The sequence below is a fragment of the Melanerpes formicivorus genome, unplaced genomic scaffold, assembly GCF_026170545.1.
Source record: "Melanerpes formicivorus ecotype bairdi unplaced genomic scaffold, bMelFor1.0.p_v2 SCAF_74, whole genome shotgun sequence".
Lineage (NCBI taxonomy): Eukaryota > Metazoa > Chordata > Aves > Piciformes > Picidae > Melanerpes > Melanerpes formicivorus.
Genome location: NW_027142426.1, coordinates 830,374 through 857,892, shown reverse-complemented (window position 1 = coordinate 857,892; position 27,519 = coordinate 830,374). Strand labels below are relative to the sequence as shown.

The window sequence follows — 27,519 nt, the reverse complement described above, 5'->3', positions numbered from 1 at the left end:
GTTGCTTGAGAGGAACTATTGCCAAAAAGCTCAAATAAAATTATCTAAATACAGTACCTATGCTGCATGTACTCAGAGTTGATGGAAAAATGTAGTAGTCTTGCTACATGCTGTGTTACATTTCCAGGGAAATATTTTTATAAAGAGTGTTTGATGAAAAAGTTTATTCCTATGGTAATAACAGGCTCCCCACTGTGTTACTTAAGGCAATGAACACAGTGAGTAGAACTAGACATTTTAATCATAATAACAACAATTATACTTGCTTTGAATTTCTGTAATTTTCATCTGAGGTCATTAAAATACTTTACAAACATGGATTACTTATTTCTTTCAGTAAATGAGAAGGTGGTGGAGGGAATATTATGTCAAAGTTTTGACCAAATTTAGTCCCAAATTTGGGTTGTTTCGTTTGTTTGTTTGTTTGGGGGGGGGTGTGTGTGTTTGTTTTGTTTTTTTCCAATTTCTAAAGAAAGCATTGAGGCTTTGAGTTTTTTTTCCCCTCAGTGTCAAAGTGTCAATAGAAAAGTAAACCTGTCTTCTGCAGTTCTTGTACCCTAAAATGTTGATAACCAAAAAATGATCAGAATAATTTTTCACCACTGAGAAGAAAAAAGTACAGACACAAAATGCTTAAGTTCAGTATTGGAGAGTGAGTTGGATTCTTCAGAATATTTCAATTTTAATCTTCTTTTGCCAAAGAAAACATGAGGTTTGATAGACTTGACTGAGGCTATTATTGATCTTCATTGCTTCCACAAATAAATATATTTAATTAAATTTGGTGGCTGATTCTAATTTACTGATGTTAGAACAGATAATGAGAAATCTATTGAGGTCTGTGATTGAAAACCAGATGGTGAAAACAAAGAGTAGATCTGATATGTTTAACCTGTCCATATGTGTTGTTCAGACTGCTCCGAGTTGTATATCACCTAACTGTGAAATCAACAAAAAGAGGTTTTTGGATCAGATCCATTTCAAAAGAGGGAGGAAAATCTTCTAGGTGTAAAGAATCAAAAGTCCTGTTTTCACTGTTTTTCAGTTTGCATGGCCACTAGAGAGAGGACACTCAGATTTTGTTCAGAGAGTATGTGAGGGATTTATACTCCAGTGTGTCTTAACAATACCAAAATGCTGATTTTTGTTTCAGTGCACAACAATGATCACCAATAACCACAGGTTTAATTTAGGTGGTGTATTTCTGTCACTGTTAGGAGCTCAAACTCTACTTCTGCTCCTGATGAGTCATCATGAAAAAAGTAAGTTTTGTCTTTTATATATGTTGCCATTCAACAAAATGGCTTCATTAAGTAGATGTTGCAATATCAATCAAAAGTCTGGAAGTTAGGAGATGCTAGATTTAAAGTAGCTTTTAATTAATTTATTGGGGGGGGGGGGGGAGGGGTGCATGTTGCAATGCTTTCAGTTATACATCCATTTACTGCCTTTGCTATAGCACCTCTCTGCTATTCCATGCTTGCTATCTATTATAGTTAATACATTCTTCACTTGCACATTAAATGAGACAGGGACTATAGGAGAGATAGACAGAAAGTATTTGGTCAGCTTAGCTTTATCTTTTCTCTTGTTACAGATTTCTTATGTGCTAACAAATTGTGTAGACCAAAATGGAAGTATTGTGTTAATTTCTATTTGTTTCAGTCATGACCTGTCTCAGATGGATAGAGTGTTTACAGCACCTCAGAGCAATGAAAACACTGTCGTTATGGTACTGTAAGTACCATAATCATCATCAGGGAACCAGAAGTGACTCAGAGTTTTAGGCTATTTCTAACAGTTTTCTGGGCTGCATAGGCAAAAGTCACTTTAACATCTGCAAAATGTACAATTTAATTTTATAGAGATGTGTCAAATATAAATATTGAAGTGTGTACAACTGTTTCAAAAATGAAAAGGAAGATAAACCAAGAACAACCTTACACAAGTAAACCTAATGCGTTATAGAAAAATGACAAGGCATCTGCAACAAATTCTTTTGAAACTGTGCCCGGTGTCTGTGCACCATCTTTTCCCACAAAGATTATAATGCTCTTTTCATAGTACAAAGAAGATGCAGAAAGCAATTTGTTGGTGTTACAGTGATATCCAGGTACGGTGATAAGCAGCACAGAAAAGCCCAGGAAGCACATGGTAACAGTTCCAGGGACATGCTCAGCAAAGGCATCTAGACTGCTAAAGAAACATTTAGCCTGAGAACAGAATGACATTCAGATCCTGGAGTGAAAAATGTGTCATCATTAGTTAGAAATAACCATAATTCGCTGACACCAGGGGGCAGAATTAAGGTTGCAAGTACAGCTCTAAACTGGTTATATTCAAACATACTTCTGTATTAAAATATTTGAATAGTATAGAATTTGTTTCAAACAATATCCTATGATTGTGAGGGGGAAAGTGTTTAAATACACTTGGAACAGAAGTGTGATTGATTGTATATTAAAAATGCGTATTTAACTGAAAGCTATTTCTAGTTAATTTCAGCTAATGCCCAGGACATTATTTTTGTGGATAAATCAACCCATCTTTCTAAAGGAAGAACATCAAACAAATCCTTTCTTCAAAGTTAGACCTCTTTCTTTCTTTTTCTTTGTTTCTTATTTTTTCTCCTTTTTCTGAACTGCAGAAAATACTGCAGATAACTGCAGGTTTTTGTTTCCAACCTGACCTTCCACATTCTGAAACTAATTTGCCATACTGCTTCTCAAAGTCTGCTCAAGGACTTCCTTTAGCAGAATAATGTGGTTCTTATTAAGTACATCCTATAAGACCCAGGAGGATTGCATGCAAAGGAAATAAGATGGAGACACAAATGAATTTCCATCCTCCAGTCAGATATATGATATTGATGACCAGGATGTATATGAAGGATATTGAAAAGAAGACAAAAAAGAATTAAAGCAAATGTCTGACAAATTGGCTGTCTTCATACGCAAAGAGAACAAGTGGTCAGTACAACTAAGCAGAAAAGATGTAGGCACCAAGCCAAATAGTTATATAGTCAACAAGTCTCTTTGAATCACATGGTAATATGTAACCTCTCTTTTGAATAAGGCCTCACTTTAAATTACATCATCATGAAAGACTTAAAAGCCATGAAGTTTCAGATGAAAACTGATAGTTTCCCTTAATTCCAAATGCTGTTTTTCAGTGGTATGAATTTTATGTTTTTGCCAGAATACTCTGTTAAAGTGAAACTTCTTTAGAGAAGTCTTTCCCTAGTTTTTAATTGAATGCACCAAATATTAATAATTGTGAAAAGAGCAGCTTTCATTTCAAAGTCTGTTTGTTCTTTTAGTTAATGCTTTTCTGTAAGGTAAGAAAATACGTTCACCTTAGGATAATTTGATGTAAAAAATGCATTGAAGTAGCTAGAATGTACTATAGCCTCCACAACTCCTGTGTTCTGGGTCTTGTGTCTGGCCTAATGTAGCAAAGAATAGATTTCAGAAGTGTTACAAGGCACTGGGTTAATGAGGAAGATTTACTCTCTGTTTGTGACTCAGTGCAAGTGTAAATAAGTGAATGGACTTCCGAACTATCATCATTTTTCATTTTATTCTTCAGCAACATGCAGAATTTCGATAATCGGCGTTCTAATATGATTTTCCTATTAATCTGTTTTAAACCATGAAACCTGATATTTTCACCATGACTAATCCATGAAATTTGTCAACTTTGTCTGTGATTTACACAAGCTCTATTTATAAAGAGAACTTCTTTGAGTCCTAAGGCATGGAATATTATTTCCCATCATGCTTTTAGGGTCGTTTTACTAATAAGTATAAACAAAATGTGCTCATTGATTACATTACTACTTCAAGATCAGGAGGTAAAACATGAAGAATGTTCAAGAGTATATTCCCCATAGCAGTGTACATGAGTCTTAAGCCATTAAGAAGAAAATGACCTATCATATCAGAGTTGGGAAGAATGGTTGTGATCATAAAGTTTACCTAAAATAATTGGATAACTTGCCTGTAGATTAAAAACATATGTGATACTTGCATGTCTTTATGCTGTAGGCCTTAGAATTAATTACTGTCAGCATGAACTAGACCAAACAAAAATAGATTTGCATCAGTTCTTTGTAATAGGGGAAAAAAGCCTGAATGACAGGATAATTCTATTTTGTGTTTGGGGGGAAATGTTCACATACTGGAGTGCAATTTGCTATATATGGGGAAGAATAAAGAACCTTTATGTAAATGTAATAACATGAAAGTAATACCTTCAAAAGGAAAGGGGAAAAAAAAGTCTTTCTTGTACAGAAAGTTAGTCTGCTCCAGCTGTCCTCTCTCACTTTGTAGGGGGAAGACATTTGGGGAAAGGCCAAAACACAGATATTCACAAAGCATCCAATTTTTACTTCAGCATAATGTCTTAATCAGCTTTTACAGAGCTACTCTGCTCTCACCAAACATGCTATAAATGTGCAATACATCCGTACATGTAAATAAGTCACACTCCCTGTGGTGATGAGAACAAGATGACTAAATATTTCAGTAACTACACAATGCTGCAGGTAATTGAAAAGCAGCATTGTCTCAGTGTTTTTCAGCTGAGCAGGAGGCTAGAGCTAGAACTTCTAAATACTGTGGCTCTTTCTGCATTGTTTCAAATTCCTGAGGAAAAATCTAGAGAAATCATAGAAATTAACATCACAGATGGGCAACTTGAGATAATATCCATAGGCTGGAGCCAGCTGGCAAAAGCTTGATCTCCTTTGTAATCTTGTCTTTCTCCAGAAGAAATGACCATAGATCTATTTATGTATCCATCCAATTATCAAAATATGTCACCTGTCATGTTCCCAGAGCTCAGGAAATAGTCTTCAGGTGTCTTTTGCAAATGTCATGATGGTTACACAAGCCATAACAGGGGAACGCTGTGCCTTTGTGCTGCTGGTTGGCCTTTTCTCTGTCCTCTTTCCTTAGTCGCTATAGGTATTATTCTCAAAGGCACAGTTGCCTCTTAAACTGATTTCTGAATGAAAACAGTCAGCTGGATAATTGATTACTGGAGAACTAATAAGGTTTAACCAAATACTTGTGAATTTCCAGGAAGTATAAAATCATCCTTGATGAAGTGAATTAAAATCAACTCCTTGCTACCCCTCTTATTACAATTAGTATCAAATAAAATTATCAGATGGAGAGTTTCAGAAAAATGGGGGGGGGGGGGGAATGTGAGGGGGCAGGGAGGATGGCATATTTCTTTCTAGAAGGTGCAGTTTTTCTGAGGAGTTATTGCTACATGGTCCTATGAGTGCCAACATTTTTACTGGATCAGAAAGCTATTTGATTAATTCATGAGAGAAGAGGGAGGAAATCCATCAGAGTCTATAAATGCTGAGATAAAATTGTAAGCTGTGAAGGGTGCTTAGGCTGAGAGACTGTACCGCAGCAACCACTGAAGAAAGGGTGCTGCAGTGGATATGTGTGTGGTGTGCGCCAGTGTTCTTTAGCTCTCTACCAGGCCTCCTGCAGTTAAGTGTCTCATGAGTCTAAAGTGTCTAAGAGTCAAAGGAGAGTGTGGCCTCTACTTGAGGCTGGAATCTTACTAAAGCTATTAGTCTGAAGCGATATTTTGTGGAGCACAGGGAAGAATTTGGAGAAGACAGATGAATGTTTCACACAATGTTTTGCATTTCTCGAGCTAAAAACCAGGTGAATAAATTTTCTTCTGATTGTTCAGAAGACAGAAAGTGGAATCCTGGTATTTTGAAAGATATTTTGAAAATAGTGTAAGTGAAAAATAGATATTTAGTATTAAGTGGGATTGTTTAAAATCCCATCCCATCAAATTTAGAAAGGAAAATGATCTATCAATGCATCTGATTTTAATATCTCAATATGTCTCTTTAAAATGCAACTATTTCCTCCAAAATCTGAAAAAAAAAACCCACCTCAAAAACTACTGCTGTAGTATGGAATTTATAAATAATCAATAGGGTAACAGATTCTATTATTTATTCTAGATATTCCAGATAAGTTTTTGCTATTAATTTGACATAGAATTGCACAGGACAGGACTGAAGCTGTGTCAAACTACAAAAGCTTTTGGCTTCATTGACTGTCTTTTCTGCATTTGGTCTCTTAAATATTATTGTCTTTATGTTATAGAAGATTTTAATTTACATGATTATCATGACATGCTCATACAAGACAAAGTGCTCTCCAGTGTGAATTAGGTCAGCAGAATTTACCTCAAAGTTTGTTGAGCATAAAAATTGTACAGCAAAGCCTCTTCCTAATGCATGCATTTATCAGCTGAAATCTTGATTGTTTTGCCTGTATTGTGTCACTCATGTCTGGAAAGAACAACATCCTGCTGTTTGTGAAGCTGATGTCCTGCTGCTATTTAGCCACTTGTAGGATTCTGTCCCGATTCCTCTAATCCACTGTTTCAATAGCACCATATTTGGACTCCTTCACACATTCCTTTGCTGCTCTGTTTGGGATGCTCTGTGAGCTGAATTAGAATTTTAATGTTCTGTTCAAAACAGAAGGAACCTTTTTGTTAAGTGAGAGTATAAGGAATAATCTCCTCCACTTCCTTGGACAGAATTTCCACACATGCACTGTATTATTTTCCTTCAAACTATTGTCCAGAAGTTTGGGGCACTATTTCAATACATTGGTTTACATTATATAAATCAGATCCAATTTGAGGTTTAATGCTGCAATAAGGCCTGCTACCATCTTAAATTGTTTCTTTCCTGTTCTTTCCTCATTCAGAGTTCAGTACTCCTTGTTTCTATTATGTCAAAGGTTTACTGATATGTTTCCGAGCTCCCTGTGCAAGTCAGGCCTAATCACAGCAGAGAAACAAAAGGACTCAAAAAATGATGCCAGGAATGACACCAAAACACAAAGTGTGCCGTAGATATTCCACAAGGTTTAGAGAAAACAATTTAAACCTTGATTGATATGCCTTGTATATACCTATATACGTTGTCTGTTACTTCACAGCCTTTTAACTTCAGTGGAACTGCTTGTGGCTAAGATAGCAATTAAAAAATCAGGATAGCAGAAAGTGATGCTTTTAACTTGCTTTGTGAATTGTTCTTTAGTGAATGGGATTTAGTTTTCTGAAAAATAAAAACATGGTTGAATTATGGTGCTAATTTTACTCTGTGAGAAGAAAGAAGATCCTTGGACACAATGTACTGTTGCATGAGTCTCTGTTGTACAGTGTAAAAATTTTCACTGCTTACCTAGGTGTAGAAAGAGAATAAAGACTGGAAAATTTAGAATGTATTTTAGAGCATGTACCATGTTTGTTTTGGCTGGAGCTTTCTGCAGTCCAGTGTGGTAGATTATCATCATCAGGAGCCACTGGTAATAGGACCTAATGAGAAACACCATCTCATGGATGAGTTTAGGGATGCAAGTTGAAACCATAAAGGACAATGGCTGCAGCAGTTTGATAATATATAAATTGCTGTCAAGTTTTGCAGCTAGGAATGGAACAGAGAATATAACATAGAAAGAAGGGAAGGAAAAAGAAGGTGAAACAGGGAGAGAGGAAGGCAAGAATAGGTGAAATCAAAGGAAACCGTACTGAAGAAAAGAAGTAGGACAAAGAAAAAAGTGTCACCTCCTTTCTTTCTTGCATTTGGCAAGTAATGTGTATACATAATTTGTTCTCAAATGTGTCACATTTCTGATGATAGAAACATAGAAGAAAGACATTTGGAAGTTTTTATCAATGGATTTATTTTGTGTAATGCAAAATGAAAATATTTTTAAGTGATCCATCAATGCAGTATCAGCTGAAGACTTTTGGTTCTGCTGCTCCTTCTCTGTTTGTACTTCAAAATTAATTGAAAGCCTATTTGTTTTGTTTAAACTGTGAAAGCTTCCAAGGTCAATGAGTGAGGTAATTGACCTGCCTGTTGTAGGACAAAAATATGTATGTTAAATTGCATAATTAGTTTTAATTACATAATTATGGTGTTTAATGTGGGGGGGTCAAAGGTTACTATTACATTTAGAAGTCGTGGCAAGAAACACAAAAATAAGCAACATAGTTTCATTCTGTGTTTCTTTGGGTTTTAAAAAAGGGGTCCACTGTGATCTATCCTTGACCTTCAATATTTGATGATTATAGCAAATAATATATTGCTGGTTTGCTTTTTGGGAATCATAGAGACACCTTTGTAAATGACTAAGTGACTTTACCAAAGACTTCATTTAGGTTTAGAGTACATGAATGTTAATCAACAGTGGGAACTCAACTGACAGCAATTTAATCTGATTGGGTAAGGTAATTACATGATTACTAGGAGTGTTTATATATGGACAAGGATATTTTTATTGGAAAAAACCCTAATTGCTTTCTTACCGAGAAGAGAAAAAAACAAACAGATTTGTTGTCACAGGTTAAGAGGACATCCTTCGTTCCTTAAAATAGCTTCTTTTCATATTTTAGCAATAAAAGAGCTCCTAATTATTTGCAAATTTGCACTGGGATTATGTCATGAGTTCCTCTGTTCCCAGAAATAATGCCATATTAACTTACTTTGTTTAAGAAGCTCATTGCTTGCACATTAATTGTGTGATAGCCTAAAGATACCATGATGCTTGTAATTCATGATCTCTTTTACTATTTGTGAAACACTGTTGCTTGAATGCAGGTTGATTTCATCAAACCTAAACCTAAAGGTCCACAATACTAATGGAAATTTCTGGGGAGAAAGGCGTTACCTATTTTTCTGTGATGATAAAAAAAGAAAGCACTATGTACATTGTGTACAAGGTAGATAAAAGATGGTGTTCATAGAAGAAAAAGTCTTACTTTAGGTTCTCTGAATGGCCCTTTAGAAAATGCTCTTTCAGTCTATTGACAATGAAAGGAGTGCTGGGAGATGAATCTTCATTAACAAATATTAACCTCTGTGTATACCTCCCTGAAGTACACTACAGGGTAGAATCCCATTTGGCTAATAAATAGTGCCTTGCTCCAAAGCCTGTTTAAATAATGGGCCAGTCTTGGCCTTGGTATTTTGTATGGTTGTGTTAGATAACCAAAAAAAATTGGAAATTGGATACATTTTCTAAAAGCTGACTTCTAAGAAATGGAAAAATTAGTGAGTTAAATGTTAAATTAGAAGTAAATGAATTTTTGAAATTAATTAAATCATTATGGGAAGAAGTCCTGTGATACATTCCATGTTATAAAAATCATTTGTTTTCCCTTTTGCTAATTCTCCCTGTATAACTTATTTTGCAAATATTACAATTTTTAATTGTTTTTCTAAACCAGATGATCCAGTCACTGTTGGAGGCACATAGCCACGGCAAAATCTCATGCTGTACATTGATCACCTGTCCAACCTTTGCCTAGAGTGTGATCCCCAGTTCCTTCAGGAGATCCATCTTTACCTGTCTATAAAGAAGAAGAGGAGGAGGGAGACATCTGGGATATTCAAGTATCAAAGTTTAACACCAGAGCAGGTTGAATCTCCATTTATATTATTCTTTCTATATGTTGCTAGTATTGACTTGGATATTTAGTTGAAGATCTATTTCATTAATCCTATTGCATGCTCTAAAGTTTCATCAGCATTAAAACATTTTTACTTAGATTCCTTGTATACTGAACCTATACATGCATCTTGCATAGTCCCATGGCGTAACTGAGTCTGAAATCATTCTGCTATTATGGAGGTTAGCTAACACTGAGGATGCATGGCAGTCTGTGCCTTTCTCTTGGACATATGCTGACCACAAAGCCCAAAATGGCTTGTTTACAACTGTTCAGCGTACTGTACTTGTACCATTCTGTATTCATCACACGCCGATAAATCCAAGTCCTCGGCAAGTACACAATTTTCATTCGGTTGTTTCGGGCAAATTAAACTTGCTTTTTACTCTTCCTCTTTTCATTTCCAAGAGGACTGTGATATCTACAAAACAGACAAAGTTTCTCTTACTGTCCTAAGGACTGCCCCTTTAGGAGTCTAGCACAGCCCACACACAATCCTGGAATATGTCCAACTTGTTCTTTGAGCCGAATGTGAACCTCTGACCTTCTGGGCCTCCGGCAAGAGTGCTACCTACTGAGCCACCAATACCCAGGCCATCAATAAGTTTTAAATGCCAGTTGCAGACTTCACAGAGATAATGACTTCAGTGTGTAAAGGTTTTGTTGTGGAGGCTGCAGTCTCACATATGGCATGACAGAGTAAATATGCTAAAACCATAGAGAGCTGTTGCATAACTTGCCTTGATATAACAGTTTTTGTAATATATTTTAAGGCATGGAATATATTTTTAAAAGGGACTCTGTTATTTAGGCTTAGACCCAAAATGAAGCTATTATAAAAAGAATGTTTAGTAAAAACAGAAATATGTCCATGAAATTGTTGGAGTGGGAATTTCAGGGTAAACTTGCTTGGATTTAGAGAGATGCCTGCATGACATTGCAGTGTTGTGCTAGGGAATGAGAACCAGCAAATGAAAATACGACTTGTGTGAGAATCAGAAACTGAAACTGAGCACAATTAAGATACTAGAAGTCTATGACTAATGTTATAACTTCTTAAAAAGTCCCGAGAAGGATGGGATGAAAAATAAATTTCAACTTAGTAATTCAAAACAGCACTAGTGACACAAGTAAATAAATGTATTTGCATGCTGATATAATTTTTAACCTGCTCTCAGGTAAGTTCTTGTAACTTACATACTTATAAAGCAAAATTAATATTAAATAAGCTTTGAGATTTTAGCACATTTCAGTTTTACTGATGTTTTCTATTTAAAATTTATCATTAAAAACATAGAAAATATGTGTTGATGTTTGTGAAATTCAAAATGATCAATGTGATTACACAGAATATTATTTATAGACAGATCAAGAAGGAAAACATAGCCAGATTCAAGCTAGGACTTATGTTATGGAAAGGCTGATGGATAAATTGTGTGAACCTTCTATGGAGCAAAGGCCAGGAACCCAGGACTTCTTTTCCCAGCTGAGTGCCTAGATCACTAGGCTACAGACTCTTGCTCCCTCTTGTGTTCTTTCTCTGGCCCAGTGAATCTTCAATTATTTTCTGTACAAGTATACAGTTTTAATTTATCCCTATCCTTGTCCCACTGTCTAACACAACCTGTAGTCTGTTGATTAGAACATTATGCTGAAAGACATTGCTTTGAGTCCTAAACTGAAAAAGGAATTGAACCTGGGAATTTTGCTTTAATATATCCCTATCCTTGTCCCACTGTCTAACACAGCCTGTAGTCTGTTGATTAGAACATTATGCTGAAAGACATTGCTTTGAGTCCTAAACTGAAAAAGGAATTGAACCTGGGAATTTTGCTTCTGGAATAAGTAGTCCTACTGCTAGGCTAGGAGTGACTGCTGCTCATGTACCATTTCAGAAAGAAATAGCACCTGAAAAGTTTTGTAGGAAACCCACCTGGTTGGTGTTTATTAGGCTGGCTTAAACTGGCTTTGAGAACACCTGTTGGATCAAACTTCTCAGATCATCTCTGCAGGGGTTGGCTTCATTTCTAACCCAGTCAGGGTTAGACATAAGCTGTGCAGTGAGATGTTCAGTACTGGCCAACTAGGTAAATTCTGTCCATGTGCATAGATGCAGCTCTTGTGTCTGGCAAATCTTACCATCAAAAAAATGTATTGTCTTCAGAGAATACACATCTTCAGGATGCAACAGAGGCCTTGAGGTTCACTATTTTGTGTGAAAGAGCCTCAATTCTCCTCATATCTCATTTTGGTTTCCCATTCTTTTAAGCCTGTTTTTAAAATGTAAGTTAACTTTAAAATAATGTATTATTATGAAACAAGATGATAGGAAGAATTTGTAGTTCAAAAGTGCATTGACAGATATGAACCAGGGTGCTTTGATGCTCTATAGAAGTGAACTTCCTTTTCAGGTTTTTCTGTAGAGCAGTGTGTCTTAGATCTGAACTCAGGAATAGTAAACTAAATTAATTGCATTGCAGTTATAAAACAAATGTTTGTCAAAATTTTTTACCTAATTCCTAGGCTATCATTTAATTTTTTCCCCCCACTATGTATGTTTTTATTAAATCATGCAGTGCAGGTCTTTATTCATGCAAATGCATTTATCTGCCTCAGTGGAATTATTCTGGTGAGTAACTCCATGTCTAATATCAACTATGATGAGTCTGGTTTTCTTTTTAATAGAAATGCTACTTTGAAAATGACATCTGTGACTTGTTTTCAGTCTGAAGAGCTATAGTCAGTTTAAAATTAGAACTCTGGATTTCCTTGGCAGTTCTTTCATTATTGTTTCTACCTGTTTAAACACTAGATGAATCACATGATTAATTACACATTACTTTTCTGTCAGTGGGTGTATCACCTAGTTTGGTATCCAAATGTGAATTACTGCTGCTTTATACTATGCTAAATTGGCATTTGTGGAGGTGGGAATAGAAACTTATACTCATGACAGGCAGTTGGTTTTAAAGACAAGTCTTTTTCTGCCTTGCTAGTGTCTATTTTCATTGCAGTGAAGCTTTTTATATAGTAGGATAGCACTCAGCAGAAGTAGGACGGATGTAATCCATATCCTGGTTATTGGCTGAGTAGATTTATGTGCAGTTCATTTGTCATCATTTATATTTCCACTTTCACTGGCTCATAATCTGTCTTCAGAAGGGCTACCATTTGCACAATTTAACACTATCTCTTCTTTCACAGTGAACAGGAGCTAAATTGATACAGATTGTAAGTCAACATTATATTGATGATTATGTGTGCATGGGGACCTACTGGTGGAGAGAACTGCTTAGCACAGCATTGACTTGATTGCTCTAGAGAAGTGGGTGTTACTATGCTAAAGGGGATGCATAGGTACCAGTGTTATGATTATGGGATATATAGCTAAAAAAAACACTAATAACCCACATAGTGACAGAGAAGGATAGAGAGGACTGAAAGAAAATTGGAATGGAAAATTGAGTAGAAGAGTGGAGGAAATGGAAGCATTTCTACAGAAGTGAAAAATTATAAAAGCTATGAGTCAACAGAGTGGTAAACTTTGAAGGTAAGTAGAGGTCTTCAAGAGTAAATAAATTTTGTATAACTGTGGATAAATGATACTAAATGGTTCAAGTGGATTTGGACCAATGTAGTTTGGGAAGTCCTACATAAGGCAATTGCAATAATTAAAAGTTGTGATCAATAAGCATCTCGATAGAGTCAGGTAACAGTCAAGTGTAAGACAAAGTATAGAAATGAAAAACAGATTTGTGGTTCAAATCACACAAAATTTAGTATTTAATTTGGAAACAGCATATTTTCATTATTACAGGTAGGAATGGTAAGCATAAATCACATTAAAGATGATTTATATGTTAGTTGAAGCTCAGATTAAGGCCTTATCCTCCTTAGTAATAAAAATTGTCAACTGCATTGTCAGGAGAAGAAAAAAAAAAAGCCATTTTGTTTTTCATTTTATTGTGCACTTTGTTATTTTTATTTTATATTAGATGTTTGTTGATATATTATTAGTGACAATGATTCCCTAGCCTTCAATCACTTGGTATCTTGAAAACAGAAAGATTGCATGGCCTGGTCTCATTGTCCCCTCTTTAGTGTTGCCATAAAGGAAAAAAAACCCAAACTGTTTACAAATGTCTGAAACTTATTTGCATTTGCCTTTGAAACTGGTAGGGAATTTTTCAAGTTAACAGAGGTTTAGATAGAAATCATTGCTTATCAAACCTGAAACCTCTTTCATATGAAGAGTAGTTTAAAGAAACTCTCTTTAAGAAGCTTTAATTTCAAACAGCAAATAATTAAGTTATTGAAAATGAAACTGCTCAACATGAAACCTTGAGAGAAATCTGCATTACAATACCCAAAGCCTAATAGTTAGGGCATTATCCATTAAGACATGTGACTTTGGTTCAATTTCCTTTTCTGAATCCAGATGAATAGAGACTTAAACCCAGCTGAATATCTAATGCATCCAAGGCAACTGTCATTGCCACTGGACTATTGTGTGTAATAGGTTGGGTATCTCTGCTTTTGTGGAAATTGTGAAAGGATTTGTCCTAATACTAACAAGACCTTTCTGAAATCTCCAGAATTGTTATAGGGTAGGAAAGAACCTCTGTGCTTCGCATTATTCGTAACCCCCAGGCTCTGAAGCAATGCCTGTAATAATCATTATATATTCATAGCAGGCAACATTTATTAATCTGGATTTTAAAACTAAATCTCCATCTCAGACTCCATATAGAGTTGTCTTTCCATGCCTCTGGTTATTCCTGTCAGCTCTCTCAGGTTTTTCTCTGTTTTTCTTGTATCTGTACTTTTAACAGTTCAACCAAATCTGCCTAGAAGTAGTACTTCAGATATAACAGTAATTCATTTAATGGCATTTTTTAATACAGTTTTCTGTCTCTGTTCTTGCACCTTGTGCTTTAGTATGACAAAGTGAACTCAGTGGTGATCACTGCTGAAGATGCTTCTAGTTGAAATGTGCATCTACTGCGAAAAAATTTCCAAAACCTGTTATAATTTGATTATGGTTGGGACTTAGTTTTGGAACACACAGTCAGTAATGGATTCCATGAAACTGCAGGAATCAGGGTTGTTTTCTACTACATCAGTGTGAAGGTATTCTTCTGAGATTACCAAAAGGGATCAGTTACCTTGGTAATGTGTCCACCAATATTTATCGTCTCTATTTCTTTACACAGGCTAACAAACATTCATCATGTGGGAATGTTGGTCATGATCAACTTGAGCTGAATTTAAATTGATGACCTAAAGGTTAAAGTCTCTGTATCTCATTACCTCTCCCTTGGGCTGTCAATCCCTTTACAACTGGGTTTAACACCGTTTTTAGTTTATCAGTGTTATTGGAGGAAGAGCAGCCTTTAGAAGTGTTGATCTGACAAATACTATTGATGTCCTGTTGAAAAAAAAAAAAAAAGAAAAAAAAAGAAAGAAAAACAAAAGATTCCAATATGACTTCTGCAACTGGCAATACTTGATGGAGAAGGTTCCGAACTATTCAGATGCTGGACTAATAACTTAACCAGCCTGTTAGATAGCTTTAATCCAGTCATATGGGAACATAATATGGTGTAGCAGCCCAGTGAAACATGACACTATGAGAACAGCTGAATAAATTTAAACACATTTTTGAACATTCTAACCTTTGTCATAAAAATCTGATAATATAGAAGAAAAATGAAAACACTTTCTTTTGGTTTTGTTAGTCTGTACAGTAGTTGAGAAGACTTCACATTTCTCGTGGTTCCTGACTTTAAAGAAGCAGTGACGGTGTCTAACACTACTTTTTTTCCCCATACGATGTCTATTCTTTCTCACTCATTAAGGAATGAATCTGGTTTCTGTTTTATTCTATATTGTATATACATCTCACCCATAAATATTTAAACTAAGTAAATATAGAATCTTACACATGGAATATGCTTTCATTTTAAATTGGTGGCAGTGGGGGGAGGTAAAAGTGTTTTATTCAAAGACCAATGGTCTCTTTGGAGGTGGGAAAAAAAAAAGTGTTTTGCCTAAAGATTGAGTAGACTGATGCTTGCTGTAGGGCAGCAAACTTTTAACCAGATTATACCTATATTGTTATATTTATATGTATAAAGTTCAGACTACAAAGGGCCTATAGGAAAGGGTTTGCAGATATTCACTTCAAAAACACATGGCTAGTATTCAGCCCCTATATCTGGGGCTAATTTAATTCTTCTTCTCCACTCAAAGTGCCTCACTCCTGCCTACAAATGCAGAACAGATTCCCTGGTAATTTTCGCTCTTGGAAGTACCATCATTTTACTCCATCTGGAAATAGCAAGACATGGAAATATCTTTATGACTCTACTTAAAAACAAACACCAAACAACATAAAAGTAGGAATAATTTGATAGATAGTTCCTTAGCAAATTGGCGCAGAAAAGTGCAGAAATAGGAAGCATACTGAAAAGTACAAACCTGACATTTTCTCCAGGAAAACTTCTTTTTCTTTCTGTTTTTTTTGCAAACCAATATTTAGAGGCAGTGTAATATGGTATATCTAGAGTAATTGGCTTTATTGCCAGTCCAAGCTGGTAATGCAAATGCATGGTTTTAATTTGATCCATGCAAGTAAAGTTTAATACTTGTCTATGTATGCAGCAGGCCTACATCCTATTCTTAAGAAACAAGAGAATTGTAAAAATGAAGTTTTATTAAATCAAATACAATCAGTAGTGCACGTTTGTGCTTTAGAATATTATGGCTGTCTGACTCTCCTATGTATACTCCTCACTCTTTTTACATATGTATTGTACAGTCTCAAATGCTGAGCAATGCTGAAGGCATCCTGAAACAGTCCTGCTGAGGCTTTCTTGAAATAAGACAAGTTCTTCGTGGTGTTTTGGAGTATGTGCTTCAAACTTTTTCTTGTGTAGGTAGGTAGTAGGTTAGACCAGCCACTTCAGTAAAGCCTGGATACTTTTGTGGGTAGTATATCATTGAAACATAAAATAATCTTTGATTATAAAAGGTGTCTTCTATAAACAAAGGCAGTTTCAAATATATCACTTTGTGTTTATAAGGCAAAATCAGACCATACCTCAAAACAGAAATGTAAAGTAGATGATATTTTACTATGCATTACAGATATGTAATCAACTGATCAATATGAATCTCCTTTGCTGAATTTCATGAGGTTGCAGAATTTTAAGGAGATAAAAATCCACCCTATATTTTAATTTATGTGTAGACCACGTACCTGAACTGGACCCAGTGGTAAAGAAGGATTTAGCTAAGTTTAATGTTACTTTTCATTTTCCATGTGTTTTTCTATCAAGTAGAAAAAAGATTTGAGAGAACATAAACTGGTTTTATCTTCATTCTTATTGGAACAGGAGGGTAGAACATTATCTTCAACAAGATTCAGTGACTATCGTTGACTTTTTAATGTGAAAACTATGATCATGGAAGTCAATGGCAAAAGCTTTATTGGCTTATAAAAGAAAGATTGGGATATGTTAGTAATGCCCTCCACAATTAGACATAATAAGAGTTTTTTGATGTTGAGTTTTTTTAATGGCTTGGTCTGGATCTACCCTTTCAAGCTCTGCTGGTTGAAGTGTTACAGTATGAACCCTAAATTCAAAGATGATTCCTTAAGGGTGTGGCTTTGTTCTCCTGTGCATGCTGACAGATACTTTCTTTGGTACTAAATCAATACTGTAATAAAAATGCAAATACTTGTGATGTTGCCACAGCTCCATAGAAGCACCATTCACACTCTGAGCTTTTTTTCCCCACTGGTTATCTCCACCAGCCCATGAATTCAGGCTGTGTTGGCACAGAGACCTCAACATGGAAAACCAAGACAGAAGGAAAGTGTCCTGTCTTGTCTCTCTGTGCTTTAATTTCCCATCTCTTCAAACTGTCCTTCTGAAATTTTCCACTTCAGCTATGTGGTTACTCTAAGTACTTCCTTTTGCTAAATTTAAGTGAATCTAGACCTCTGAGCTCCAAGTACCATTTTTATATTAACATAAGCTCTTTCTTTTTCTTTGTGGGCATCTCTGCTGTGCAGAATGAAGTACAGTCCCTTTGTCTGTAGTTGTAATATACTTCATTAGTTTCCAGAAGACAATAACTTGCTTTATTCTCATTTTATAAGGATTAATTATACTCAGAAAAAGCGCTCAAATAGCAAACAGAAAAGGAAACCAGATGTTGCAGAGTTATTTACCCAGTGTTATTTGCGGACAAATATTTAAGCTATGTGAATTAATTTTTTTTTTGGTGGAACCTTTGGAAGCTGGTTACTGAGTAAATAAAGCATCCACAGTATACACAAAATTGTATTTTACCAAATAGTATCACTCTGTTACCTATCAGTTCCTTGGCAGCATAGGTACAAAAGTATATGATTCAAACAGGAGCAATCCCCAAGGTGCTTTGTATTCAGATTCATAATTCACAAACAGGATTTTCTTGCACAAGGCAGAGTTGCACATTTCCACCAGGTTAATTTTTCTGTGTGTTATTGAAATGATACAATGATAAATCTCTCTGCAATTTTTTTTTTCTTATATAGAATCATAGAATCAACAAGGTTGGAAAAGACCTCAAAGAGAATCAAGCCCAACCAGTCACCCAAGACCTAAGACCTCATGCCTGCTAGACCATGGCACCAAGTGCCACGTCCAATCCCCTCTTGAACACCTCCAGGGATGGTGACTTCACCACCTCCCTGGGCAGCACATTCCAACAGCTAACAACTCTCTCTGTGAAGAACTTTCTCCTCACCTCGAGCCTAAACTTCCCCTGGCGCAGCTTGAGACTGTGTCCTCTTTTTCTGGTTCTGGTTGCCTGGGAGAAGAGACCAACCCCCTCCTGACTACAACCACCCTTCAGGTAGTTGTAGACAGCAATAAGGTCTCCCCTGAGCCTCCTCTTATCCAGGCTAAACAATCCCAGCTCCCTCAGCCTCTCCTCACAGGGCTTGTGCTTGAGGCCTGTCCCCAGCCTTGTTGCCCTTCTCTGGACACATTCAAGAGTCTCAATGTCCTGCTTAAATTGAGGGGCCCAGAACTGGACACAGTACTCAAGGTGTGGCCTAACCACTGCTGAGTACAGGGGCACAATGACCTCCCTGCTCTTCCTGGCCACACTGTTCCTGATACAGGCCAGAATGCCATTGGCCTTCTTGGCCATCTGGGCACACTGCTGGGTCATGTTCAGTCGGCTGTCAACCCGTACCCCCAGGTCCCTTTCTGTTTGGCTACTCTCCAGCCACTCCGACCCCAGCCTGTAGCACTGCATGGGGTTATTGTTATAGATGCAGAATGTACAATAATGAATGCTTGCAACAAGCAAATTAATCAGCCACCTTAACACAAACGCCTGTGTTTCAATGGGAGCAAGCTTCCCTTCTGGAAAGGGTGCCTAGCAAAACAGACGTGCAATTTCTCTTATAGCAATAGATTGCATAGGCAGTTCAAGTCATATTTAAAAGTTAGCATGTGTTCCTAAAACTGTTTCTGCTTTAACTAATTTTCATGGAATTTATTATGTGTAAGATTTGTAAGACACAGTCCTAAAGTACAGAAGGTTCCTGTTCTAGGCATTATAGGATAGATGAGAATATCTGTTTGTATTGTCTCTTTCATGTTTTCTGTATTCTTGACATCTCAGAAATCCTGAACTGTGCTATCTTTCCAAATTTGTCTTCCAGGTGTACTCTTGAACACTTAGAGCTTGTCTTCTGCCAACGTGCCTCATGTCATTAACACAAATTATCTAAATGACAAATGTTGCAATATTCCAGTTGCTAATATCTCAGCATGCCTCATATTCAGCTTTGGCTATCTCATTCAAGGAAGCACCTTATCCTTATTTTGTTAGAATTGCTCTTTCAACAGTTTTCATCCAGCATTTCAATACATCGTTTCTTGTAGCCTCTAGTGGCTCTTCATTCTCTTATGTGGTCTTTCTGCTGTTCTCTCCTTTCCCTTTACAACCTTTTCCAGTTGCAATATTCCTTCCAGGCTTTCAGCTTCATTTGATTTAATTTCAAGACTATCTCCAGCCTTTTCCCCTCTTTCCTCTTTCCTCATTAGAAACCTGCAGGGTTTTCAAACTCTCTGTTTTTTTTCCAGACATAAACCCCTCCACTTTCCCAGGTTATGTCATCTGTCTCCTGCCTCTACAGCTTTTCCCTACTGTTCTCCAGTGGCAGAGAAATTTTATAACAGTTGTGTTATAGTAATTTTCACTGTTCTGTTCTGACCTTACAATTTCCTGTTAGTTGGTCCATGCAAATGCTCAGCCTGGTGGACTTTGCACTAAGCATAGTCAGAGAAACAGAAAGAATGTAGTTTCTGTCATCAGAGATGATAATGATCTGTCCCTCTTTTCATAATACCATTTCCTGTTTATGGGAACCCATTATTGCTGACACTTTATTGCAGAGGCATCATTCTTAAAGGTACATTCATCTTAAGAAGTTTGTGCATTTTTTTACTATATGCAAGAATTGTTTGCTTTGTGTAACTATTTCCCTTCTCTAAATGTTAACTTGCAGAAAGTGATGGTAAACGTTAAATGGGTCTTGTAAAACTTTTAAATCATCAGTCTCAAAAGTTAGTAAAATGTTGATGTTTTTGTTAGATCCCAGCACCGAGAAATGCACACCTTTCATAACAGAGTTGTTTAGTTCCACGTAAGTCTAAATACTCTGCCCTTGGGAGATAGCTTCCTGTCACCTGCTCCTGAACTGAAAGTTATTTGTGTAACTAAAGATATGGGGAGGCAAGGTTGTTTTGTGTTTTTTCTTTTTCCTTTAACAGGCACCCTTGATGTAGCACAGAATCCATTCAATACAAAATAAATCAAAGTCTGAGATGCTATTAACCAACCTCTTTCTTTAAATATATCCAGTTCTAGATAACCAAAACCAGTTCCCTCCTGCCCTTTTTCTCTCTTTCTCCAGTAAAGAGATACATAGATTTTTGGACAAACCACTCTATTGGCTGCATAATGAGCTTTTAATTGCTGGTGCTTTGTTGATGAATAAAAACGTAGTGCTAGGTAAATTTATTGAGAGCATATTCTCAGTATAAATGTCTAAAGATGTTAGTCTCGAACAGTGATGGTACAACAAAGACAGTAAGTTAATGACCTTCAGTAAAAACCAGAATCAAAACCCTGAATGTTTCTCATCTCACCTAAACAATTAAGAGAATCGATTTTAACCATAATGTCAGAAAACCCTTTAAACTGTATAGTGCAAATATAGTCTTGATTTAATGGTGTGTAAATAAGAACTGTTGTCACGTTCACTGGGCTGTACTTGGCTTATGCAAAAACAACTACTTCTAGTTTTTTTAAATAATCTCCTGTTTATCTTCAAGAGATATAGAGATACAGAGCCAAATCAGATATTGCTTGACAGGAACAAAGGAATGCATATTATTTTTAAATCTGTAAAGCTTTTAAAAATAAAAACTTATTGAGAATATTAGCAAGTAAGTTCTTACAGTAGATATGGGGTTTCAGGATGAAAAAGGAGCATGAGGCAAATATTACAGGACTAGAAAAAAACAACAACAAAACAGAAAAGAAACAGGTATAGAAAGGAAGAAACAGATCTTGAAGTGTTCTATATGTATTTTCCTAGTGCTTGTACAACCAAAAAACCCCAAAACAATAACCCTACAGAAAGCTCATGGAAACTTGAGGTGTATTGAGTCTCTGAAAAACTCTCAAAACAGGAAAATAATTCAGTTTTTTAAAAAAATATCTGGGAATATCTCATCCAGGAACCTATGGAAGAACAACAGATGGCCTCTCGCTGAAATCATGTTCATCAGCTGATGGCAGGGTACTAGGCAGCACTCATGTCCTCCTCAGATCCATTGAAACGAAATAGTTTCATAGTTTCATAGTTTCATTCAGGGTTGGAAGGGACCACACGGATCATCTAGTTCCAACCCCTCTGCCATGGGCAGGGACACCCCACACTAGATCAGGCTGGCCAGAGCCTCATCCAGCCTGCTCTTAAACACCCCCAGGGACGGGGCCTCAACCACCTCCCTGGACAACCCATTCCAGGGTCTCACCACTCTCATGGTGAAGAACCTCCTCCTCACATCTAGCCTGAATCTCCCCACCTCCAGCTTCATTCCATTCCCCCTAGTCCTGTCACCACCTGAGATCCTGAGAAGTCCTTCCCCAGCCTTCCTGTAGGCCCCCTTCAGATACTTCCAGGCTGTGTCTTCTAAATATGTCCTCTTGAATAAATTTCTGACATGTTGTGCACGACATTACATCTAGCTTTGAATCTCCTTGGTGTCTTTTGTATTTATGTGTTCTGTTTCCAGATCAGCTTGTGGCAGTCTAGTTAAGAATGCCACATGTACAATACGACTATTATAATCCTACCCTCATAGTCTGCACTGAGGAATTTCTTAAATATGTGCCCTTTACTTATAAAACACGTGTGAAAATTAGAGATATATGGAGAAAAATGCTGTTGTACTGTTCCTTTCTTTGCTTTCACCAGTATGCTTCAGAGTCATTTTGGGCTCTTATTTTTTTTCCCAGTTGTACAGCCCTCTTCTATTCTGTCCTTCTATTCTGGTGGTGGTATATTCACTTGGCATTTTACTTTTTCTGCTACTCCTCTTCCCTTGAAGATTTTTGCTTCTGACACTCTAAGTTCTTCATGTCTTTGCTTATATAAATAAAAGAAATAACTCTTTTGACACCACACACTCCTACTAGAACAGGGCCCTGCTATTACTGGTGGCCTTTTGATGCAGCATCATGCAACTAGATAGTAGACATCTCTTCCTGCTATTAGAAAAATGCCAATTAGAGAGATGGTGATTGAGGATGACCTAATAGATATCTCAACATGGAACTAAGATTTATCTTTCTGCCTTCTCGCTTGTTCAGATTGCAGACACAGATGTAAAGCATAAAATGTCACAAGGTGCAAAGTGATATCTGCAGCAAGCTGTGTCTAGGCTAACAATATCTGTGGATTTGTCAGCCACAGCACAACATAGTACTCTGCAATTTTGGGCAGAGATGAAGAGCATTCTTACTTGCCTAGATAACAGAGCTGCTATGAAACCATGTCTTCATGTCTTTTAACATGAAGTACAAGGAAAATTCCTACTTAGGAGATTGTTACTATAGTCTTGACCCATTATTTGCTACAGTGCCACAAAGATGAGAAAGTAACAACAACAACAAAAAGCCTACTTTATTTCAAGTTCAAAATTATTTGTTAATTATCAGATAATTCACAAATAAAGATAATTGGTTTTTTCTTTGTAGGTAATGAATTTGTAGGAAGGAGGAGAAGCAGGAGAAAAAAATGCTAAAATATTTGTGGTATCTGTTTCTGTTAGTGCTATGGACTTACAAAAGCAGCAGATGAAGCAGATGATTATGTGCTAGATAGCTTGTTTTGTTTTGTTTTTAGAAAGGCAAGTGTCTACTCAGCCTACTTATGGACCAGGAGGTCATTGGATTACATATCTATAACGTGTGTATGTGTATATATATGTATATGTGGATGCACTTATTTATTTATTTATGATTCTTATAGTGTAAAAGAAGAGTATTGAGTATGTAAATAAGATCTGTGTGTTTGTCTGTGTACAAAACAGGGATGACTTCTATTTGTGTGTTTGCATTTCTGTGTGTATACCCATGTTAGTTTCATGTTTACATATGTCTTAAGCAAGCTCAGACAACATTGTGCAAAGAGCTATCTAAACTTGTTTCTAGGTTCCAGTCCTGTTTACAACCTCTGGGCATTATTTTAATGTAAGTAATAAATAGGAGGTAAAAAAGGTCTCCACTAGAATTGCTTATTTAGCAGCATTTTTCACACCAGTTTAGTAATCTAGTAAATTTATTTCCAAAATAAATGGAAACTGGACAGGAAATAGCTGTCATGTCTGCTACCACCTGTAAGTTTATTGAGTTATGGCTTCTTGCAGCTTAAGCCAAAACTTTTCCTTGTATTGATGTGTGTGGGATATTTTTGCTAGCTGGTGGTGTTTGTATTTATTTACTCTTTAAAATTTTACTTATCTATTTCTATCTCTTTTTCTGGTTTTGCTTTCTTTTACTTATGTAAATCTGTACTTCAGGACCTCCTTTTGTCCTTCTATTGAGAGATGTACTATTCCTATACAGAATTTAAAGCATCCTTTTTCTGCATAGACACCCATATAGGAGTATTTCTCTGAACACTGAAGCCTTCCATCTTCTAAACAAGGTTTTACTCAAGAATAAAAAAGGAGCCTCTTTTATATGATGATATCCTCCATTGCATGTAAGGTTTTACGTGAACCTGCAACAAGAATCCAGGGACTGAATTAAAAAAATTAAGAGTGGGATTTTAAACTGCTCTTCAGAGTAGTGGATTCATCAATCAGTTAGACTCTATCAGCAATGAAAAATGATTTAAAATTGCTGCTTAAAATTTGTAAATGTAATTGAAACAGAATGCTTGAAATGTATTTATTTGTATTTAATATTAAGTTTATAATTAGCCTATGTCTATTTTAAGATTTGGGAGTAATATGAGCATAGTAGTTGTTTTCCCTTTCAACCAGAAAAAAAGTATAAATTGAAGTTGGCTGAGGCTGCCAAATTACTTAGTTATACTTAGTTAATTATTAAATCCATTCACAATATGACTTAGAAGTATACTAGTTAAAAACATTTTGCATAAGTAATCTCTGAAAAGTAGTATTTTGCAGCTTTAGATTTGTGTGAATATATTGTTTGAATGAATTACTGAAGTGTGGAAGCAATGCCAATCACAAAGCCATCAGATACCTTCCCTGCTTTTGTGTCATTCACAAGAATAGCACTTTTCAGTTTATGTTCTGTGGCTTTGGTCTATGCCTTCAGTCTGGAAAGAGAAGATCTGGAAATACCTAGTGGCAAATGTTAAATTTCCTGAAGCTAGCAAAATATTTTTTTAGTTCATGATAAACCAATTAGTAATGATTAATATTATCTATATACTATGAAACTAACCATTAACTGAACATCTAAACTGTAGAGTACAGGAAATTAGCTGGTACATGGGTTGCATTCTTTCATTCTGGGTAAAAGTGCATAGCATAAATATCAAAGCTCAGTCATGTATGACTTCCAATAAGCATGCTGTCAGATACGGTAATAGCTCTGCTATGCTATGTAAATCCAAGCTGCTGAACAGTTAGCAAACAGTTAGCTAAATGACATTCTTTTGAAAGCTTTTAACTTAGCCACTACCACAAGATAAGTTGTTAGTAACACAAACAGCTGCATAGACTTTCTTGGATGCCATAATTAAACTGATAAATATGCAGTGACATATAACTGCGATGAAGAGATCTGCTGAAGAATGAAAGGCCATGCTTAAAGGCCACTTGAAAGTAGAAAAGAACTATATTTTGGTTTAATAGTGTGTGAGAAAAATATTTTGGGACAGAAAAAATGGCTGATTTTCCCTGCCTCTTTGGTAAGCTGAAAAAAAATCTGTGACCAGCGTTACCTCTGTCATCACTAATCTGTGCACTTGCAGTGCATACACAAATATAGAAAGTTCATTTAGAAAAAAATGTCCTGCTTATATGTGACCCACTGTGATTCTTGCTGGAAAACCCAACTGGATTCTTAGTATTGCAGCTTGAATAGGAGGGTGTTATCTTTCCTTTTAGGTCTACAATTCAACTTTCATATATAACAGTCTCTCAAAGAAGAACCAGGTCAAATATTAAATATTCTTAGTATTCCTGATAATTTTCAGATGTCAGCTATATTTCCCATTCCCTATAAAATTGAGAATGAATTGATGCAAACTACATACTGTTTTCCCCTTTTATTAGAGTGTGTTAATTTGTCTGGGTTTAGTTTTGGAAATGTTTCAGGGAAATTGAGGGTGCGGAGAGGGTTGTGTGCAATACATGCAAGTTTCAGTTCCCGCTGAACACTCCAAATCCACTTCCTTTAGAAGTATTGAACTGCTGCCTGCAGATAAAAGGGTCAAGTTCATATCTTGTGTCCTGGAAGCTCTCCAGCTTCCTAACAGCAACTCTTAAATTCCAGAAATCTGTTCTTATTATGAATCCAGTTGGGAGTTGCAGTAGTAGGTGAGATCTTGGACTGGTTCATGGGTATGTAAGGTATGCAAAGAACAAATGCAAATTAATTTAAGATTAACTGCCTACCAAAACCCAATGGAAATGTTTCTTACCGTTCAGGGTTGCCCACAGTGAAGATGAGTTTTTGACCATAAGGGTGATTGCTTTTGCTTATGGATTCAACCAGTGTTAATATCTGGCTATTTTTTTCATGGGGAGTTTTTAGTGTTGTGAAGGTAATTAGAAAATTATTGTAATATAGCAACAGAAAAGTTAACATAACCTTATTTTAACAGGTTGTTTAGATCATGGGCTATACTGATGTGTTAATCAGTTAATCAGAGATGGACATTAATTTTGACATTTCCTTGCTCTTTAATGAAAAATTGGTGTTGCATTAGGAGAGGTGTTTCTGAGAAATAATTGCTTTCAGTCCACCTATTCTTCATGTTGCTTATTGTGAGGGATCAATGTGGTCCACATTTGACAAATCTTCTCCATTTGGTGGCCACTGCAAACTATTTTCACTATCTTCTTGTTATGATATGTTACAAATTAAGAAAGTAAATGCCTTTGACTAGATGGAAATCTGTAGTCAGTCACCATACATGCATAAATGCTATGATCTTGGTTCAGAAGGCCTGTGGAAACTTTGGCCTGAAGTACTTTGGAAAATGTTTCCAAAGTCTGCTGAGCTCTTTTCTTCTTCCAGATTAGTGGTTTCTCTCAGAGTGTAGGTTAACTGTCTATTTTTTCTTTTTCCATTTCTATGCAAAGCTACTTAGGTATTTAAAGATTCACTTTGCATCAAAACAAAGCTTTTAAAATTATTTCTTTAAAAAGACAACCTGCAACTAAGATATGTGATTGGAGATGCAGTAGTTTCAAAAACATTCATTTTCCCAAAAGATGGCATTGTACCAGTTTCAGGAAATCTAATTTGCAAGGGATGAGGAGTGTAGCATTTCTAGTCCTGGGCCATGGTGGCTGGAGCCAAGGCAGCAACCTGCTCTAAAGGTTCACACTTTGGCCACTTCTTTGCTGGTGACTGTGCAGCAGGACCACTTCCCTGTGCACTGATTCAGTTATGCAAGTGACAGTTCTGTCTTTCTGATGTATTACTAGCACACTGCAAATGTAGGATTGTTTCAGGCTGTTGCGTTCAGGACAGTTGCTGCAACTGTCTTTTGCTCATGGAGTGAAGCAGGAAAATGCAAGTTCTGTTTCCTCTGCTAGGAACTCCATTGTGTGGTTTGTAGGCCATGCTCTTCTGACGGGGATCACACCAGCACCTAGGTCAAGTATCTCAAGTGAATGTCCAGATAACACCAGTGAAATAACAGAAAGCAAATCACCTAATTTGTCTGTATTTCATGGGATTGCTTTGTAATCACAACAAAATACTGGCATTCTGTAAGTGAAGAGTTATATATGGGTAACACCATTACTCAAATCTTTCTGTTTGTGTAGCTTTCACAGAATCACAGAATCGTTCAAGTTGGAAAAGACCCTTGGAATCACCAATGTCCAGTCTAAACCTACCCACTTGTAGCTTGAGGCCACTCCCTCTTGTTCTATGACTAATTACTTGTGAGAAGAGATCAGCACCAACCTCTCCACAATGTTCTTTCAGGTAGTTGTAGATAGCAATGAGGTCTCCCCTCAGTCTCTTTTTTCAAACTAAACAGCCCCATCTCCTTCAGTTGCTCTTCATAAAATTTACTGTCCAGGCCCTTCACCAGCTTCATTGCCCTCCTCTGCACTCACTCCAGCACTTCCACATCTCTCTTGTATTGAGGTGCCCAAAACTGAACATAATACTCAAGGTGTGGCTTCACCAGAGCTGAGTACAAGG

At 36.4% G+C, this 27,519-nt stretch overlaps 1 protein-coding gene across 16 annotated transcripts in view; it reads left to right on the top strand.

Annotated features, from left to right (window-relative positions):
* ERC2 (ELKS/RAB6-interacting/CAST family member 2) overlaps positions 1–27,519 on the top strand; it is a 461,566-nt gene that overhangs the window by 390,287 nt on the left and 43,760 nt on the right. For 15 of the 16 annotated variants that reach the window (XM_068163671.1, XM_068163678.1, XM_068163682.1 and 12 more), the window contains one exon: positions 9,292–9,378. The exons of the other annotated variant lie outside the window; for it this stretch is intronic. The gene's annotated coding sequence lies outside the window, so the exon portion shown is untranslated. Of the gene's footprint in view, positions 1–9,291; positions 9,379–27,519 lie in introns of those variants that run through there. 16 annotated transcript variants of the gene reach the window in all.